At 38.3% G+C, this 5413-nt stretch overlaps 1 protein-coding gene across 7 annotated transcripts in view; it reads right to left on the reverse strand.

Moving 5' to 3' along the window:
* Positions 1-3766: 3766 nt before the first annotated feature.
* LOC126574138 (histone-lysine N-methyltransferase 2D-like) overlaps positions 3767-5413 on the reverse strand; it is a 111078-nt gene continuing 109431 nt past the window's right edge. For all 7 annotated transcript variants that reach the window (XM_050234139.1, XM_050234138.1, XM_050234140.1 and 4 more), the window contains one exon: positions 3767-5413. This exon is cut by the window's right edge and continues 11054 nt beyond it. The gene's annotated coding sequence lies outside the window, so the exon portion shown is untranslated.

The raw sequence follows: 5413 nt of genomic DNA on the forward strand, positions 1-5413 counted from the left end.
GAGCCATGTCAAATGTCAAAACAGCAGTGCTGTCCATTCATTTTCATCTCTGGAAAAGTTTGTTTCTTTTCTACACTTTTAAAATAAAATCAAAATTAAAATAGAAAAAATAGAAAAGTAATACTACCATGATAAAAAATTAACCGGAATTTTGAATTTATTCCTCGCGGGCTTATCATTTTTGAATTCTGTTTTTTTATTACGTTGACGGCTCTATTAGTGATGTACATGCCAAGTTTCAGCTTGCCAGCTCTTCATTTACGTTTACAGCATAGATTTATTTGCATCAAGATTTTACGTCCTGGCGATTTTTAAAATGGATTCAAAACATGAACAACGTTAAAAATTATATTGAGTGTTCCGACACATTAAAAATGATACAATAGTGTTATGGTGGCAATACTCTATCAAAAACACAGGTGTACCAGTGGTATGAACGCTTTAAAAGTGGTCGTGAGGCTGTTGAGGACGATTGTCGTCCTGGAAGGTCATTGACATCCGAAACTGACGAAAACGTCTATGAAATCCGAAAATTGTTGATCGAAAAGCGCAAATTAACGATAAGGGAGATAGCTGAGACCACCAACATATCATTTGAATCAATTCGCAAAAAAAACCTGCCTTGGTGGGGTCACAACTCGTGGATTCTCCGTGACGATAATGCGCCATCTCATAATGCGTTGATTTTTCGTGAGTTTCTCGTCAAAAACAACACCAAAACCATTCAACAACCGGCCAATTCACCTGATTTTGTATTATGTGACTTTTTCCTATTAAATTTATTCAAAAAACCACTACGAGGATCTCGTTTTGAGGGTGTGGAGGCAATAAAGCTAAAATCGCCGGAGGCACTAATGATTATACTAAAAATCGACTCCAGAAAAGATTCCAGGAGTGGCTCAAACGCTGGCACAAGTGCATTGCATCCGACGGGGACTACTTTGAAGGGGACAATTTGAATTTTGAAAAAAAAACAATTACTTTTCTTTTTATGACCAAATTCCGGTTTATTTTTGATCATGGTAGTAGAAAATTATCGCTACATATTCTATTTTTGCCAGTTTTAAACTGAAAAAGTTGTTTGCATTTTTGTTTCCAAAATTCTGAAAAGTCGTTAAGAATCGCATGAGGCAGTACCGTTTTTATATGGAAAAAACTAACAAAAATTATGAGTAACGGTCTAAAAGATCGATAACGAGCAAGAGTTGCATTGAATATAAGGTTTATTAGAAGAGAAAGGATCAAGTTTTTAAAAAACAACAAGATTTGAGTGTTTCTAATTCGTTGAGTTCCAACGAATCAGGACATTATGCAGGAGTTTTAATTTGTTCCCCGTTTTTCAAATTTAATCTAACGTATGTTTTAGAATTATCATAATACGTTAGGAAGTTTAAACTACAATTAGATGTCCCTATTGGACGAATTGCTTAGGAGCGTAAACTCAACAGATAGTATGGAGCAAATATCGATATGGCGCCATAAATCAATATTGCAAACGATTCTCTTTCACTGACTTTATTGTTTGTTGAACATTTTAGGTGTTGAAATGTTAAATGAAAAATCAAATGTTTTAAAATGTGTTCACCTTCCGGTGTATGAAGCCGAAAAGTAATGCTGACGTTATCAAAAGGTATGATGGAAGTGCAGCCGAAGTGTTGTTAGCCGAGCAAGTTCCGATTGCTTCTATTCATTCCTTTTGTAATTAGCATATTTGTTTTACTATTCAGATAGTTCAATAGTTCCTTTTTTTATTAATTAAAATTTAATTTATCACTTGAAAAGCATCCTCATTGAACTCATCCTATTGGACATCCTCAAAAATGCAAAGTATCAAGTGACGCACGAAAGTTCTTCGGAATTTGTATTTCCTTCTCATCACCACCCCCGGTACTACGAATAATAATCTGTTTTATCTCGATTTCCAATGTGTTTATTAAATAAAATATTAATTCGATCCAGCTACACCTGCCACGGCGCCACACTTCACATGTACTTTAGTTTCGGAAAACAATTAGCTCCACTCAAAACCCTACCCCCCGTTTTCGTTCGATCGCGTGCCAGGCATCTATTGGCTTTGCGGAGTTTTTGTTTCTAGTCATTACTTACCCATCAGCTAGCACGTGGTGCGTGCGGTGCGTGGTTGCACGTTGGGTCCATTTCATCGTTTCTATTTTCCCGAAGAGAACCAAAACCCATCAGGCCCATATTAATGAATGTTTATTTCTCTCTGATTCTCCCGGGAACAACTAACGGCACCAAAAAGGCCACCCAGCGTCGAGTCGAGTGCCACCGAGTGCCTATCAATTTACTTCCGAATATTGTGGAAGCCTTTTGTGTTGTTCTCACTTCCGCCATTTCCATTCAACGCACACAATTATTTCCTCGCGTGTCCTGCCTTTGTTTTGTGCGGCCTAGCGGTGCTCGCTGTGTGTGCCGGCATCTCGATCGGAACAATCAGTCAATTGATAATTAAAATGCGACCACCATCCCCCACCCGGTCACACGATCTATTATCATGCCATCATGGCAGTGCGAGCATTAAAAACAACCCGAAATTGGAATGCTGCTTCACGTGCTGTTGTTCCCAATCAATTAGCCGCGTACTAGCGTGTGATATGGTATCGAGCCATCGTTGGCCTCGGATGATGCTGCACAAGAAGCCAGCACAGAACTTGTTTGTTTACGCTACATGTGCTAAGCCAATTAATGTTTTCTCCCTCATTATGTCGTAGTTTTGATAAGGAATTTATTATTACGAGGCAGTCACTCACAATGAATCGCTTCGAAAATATTGCACTTTTAACAACGTAAATACTCATATTTGTGTATTTGTATATTTGATAAATATTAATTCATCGGCCACAATTGACTACATGAATCTGTGTTAGAACAGAACAATAACTTACATAACTAGCACACTTTAACGATTAACATATCATCAGTATAAAAATATCCCGAGTAACAACATTCGAGCGATAACAATATCTTGGTGGAATCGAGTGAAGGCCATAGAGTAGTAGTTGGAAAATGACAGACAAATGAATGAAAATAAATAAATGAATAAATAAATAAGAAATAAATCGTAAGATTAATAAATGATTGAATAAATAAACAAAAATTAATAAATAAATAAATAAAACATAAATAATAAAAGGATAGAGAAGTGCATGCTCAAATAAAATAAATACCAGTAAATAAACGATTGTATTAACTAAAATCTAGTAAAACGAAGACGCTCATTAAACGTGGCCAAGCTAATATTGAAATCGACATACAAAGGTACTACATTAAAGGGACATCTGACACCTGCACGGGACACGTGAACTTTCGTTGGATTACCTCTATCCTCGCGATCCAGGCGTCCTGATAGGGCTTGGCCCGTCCTCCAAACGGTGGAACAACACTCCAAGATCGTCAATACTTACCACTTTCGTGTTAACGAAAGTTTGCTCATTGTGATATGTTGTCACCGTACGCGCCTCTTCTTCGAAAACGACACTCACGGGTTGATTTTTTTTTTATTTTCCATTTTATCATTTATTATCATTTTTTGCTTAACAGAAACAAACAAAATTCATCAAACTGTACAAAAATTCAAAAGTAAATGATATATTGACTTCTTTTTTTTCATGTACACACTAATCCAACATTGCTATTTGAGACGCAACGGAGAAGAAGAAGGGCCATCAAGGACCATTCCTTCCTCGTATCTTCACATGTTCTCTGTGCTCGAGAAGATCGGCGTCTCACCCATCCTTTTCACCCTCTCACCCATCATTTCATCATAAATTTGCTTGTTTTTAGTGTTTTTTTTGCGTTCCATTCTTACTGGACAATTGCTTTGTAACAGCTGCTGCTTAACGCTACGGTTTTCTACCAATCGTTTTTTTTTCTCTCCGTCGAGCGATCAAGTGAGTCCACACTTGACCATCAATCAGTGTGTATGTGTGTATGTGTGTGTGGGTCAGTTCCCAGTTGTGCAACAACGGCACCAACGTCCTGGCAACACCGTGACCGTGTTCGTTGAGACATGGCCCAGAATGGTCGTCTTAGTTGTCGTTATAATTTCGTAATCGCTCTCTGCAGTATCCTTCTTACACTCTTATCCTTTAGTCCCCCCTCCCCCTCGCTATTTACATTGAAATGTACAAAAAACTCACAAAAGGAAAAACACGAACCAACCCAGTCGCGAACACGCGTGTTCGCAAAACTCATAAAGAATAATCGCCGATGAATTAGTGGTTCCACCTTTTCTGTTCCACTTTTCGTTCCTTCTTGCTTTGCTTCCCCGATTTCGATTGTTTGCTTCCCGGACTAACCATAAAACAGGTTGTAGTAATTGTCAGTACGTTTTACGGCGGCGCCCTAACACGTAATTAACCTGGCTTGGAGCGAGCGGCTTGGATTTGCTTCCTTTGCGCCACTTCCACAATCCACTTATTATCTTCACTTACTTCCTTTCGCCCGGTTCTATCCTGCTTTCCGCCATTTTTTCCCCAGTAAGATTGTATGCTTTTCATTTTTTTTGTTGTTGTGTGTGAATGTTTTGCTGAAACGTACGCGTGTGCTCTCTACAAATTGTTTTTTCTTTGTTTACTATCATTTCTCCCTGTTCACCACAATTTTCTGTTTTACAACCAAGTAGTACGGCGCCGCGTTTTGTTACTTAATCCCTCTGGTTTTTTTTGCTGTCTTTGCTACTACTTCATTCTGTGTTGTGCTTTCCCTGAACAAACATTCATACTTTTTTTTATACAATACAATATTCACACGGTTTCTATTTGTATTCGTTAATCATTTTGCTGTCCGTTCTCTGTTCTCTGTGGGCCCACCGGTTACTTGTTTTTGAGTGTGTGTCTGTTTTTTGTGTATTTTGTTTGATTTGTTTCTTAGCTTCTGGTTTCTCTTTTAATTTTTTTGTTTGGCTGGAATCGGTGCCGTTCCCTTTTCCAGCGTTCTTCCCCCTATATCCATGCTTGATTGTGTATTAATGTTTTGCTTAAGAAAGAGACCGATTCGCGGTTTACCTTTAAACTGTTTACCGGCCACACGGTCACCTGGCTCTAGTTGGAACAGTTGGAATAAAACACATTGTCAAATAGTTATTACTGCAAATACTTTAGCACCTTCCGCGTCTTACTACGGACGTTGTATTCCTAATTAATATTTAGCACAATACACCTGTGAGTGGGTGAGTGTAAATGTGTGGATGTATGAGTGTTTTTTTGTGTCCGAATACGAGCTTTGTTTGTCATCTTTTCCCAATGTTCTAATGCCAAAATGAGACTCCATTTAAAAAAGGCGTTCCCGCATCTCAAAGGAAACACATCGAGGCCCTATTGTTACTATCGTTTGCTTATCGTTCGCTCATCCAGCCACACGAAAAAACCATTCATTTCATGTTGAAACCTCG

The sequence above is a fragment of the Anopheles aquasalis genome, chromosome 3 (genome assembly GCF_943734665.1).
Source record: "Anopheles aquasalis chromosome 3, idAnoAquaMG_Q_19, whole genome shotgun sequence".
NCBI lineage: Eukaryota > Metazoa > Arthropoda > Insecta > Diptera > Culicidae > Anopheles > Anopheles aquasalis.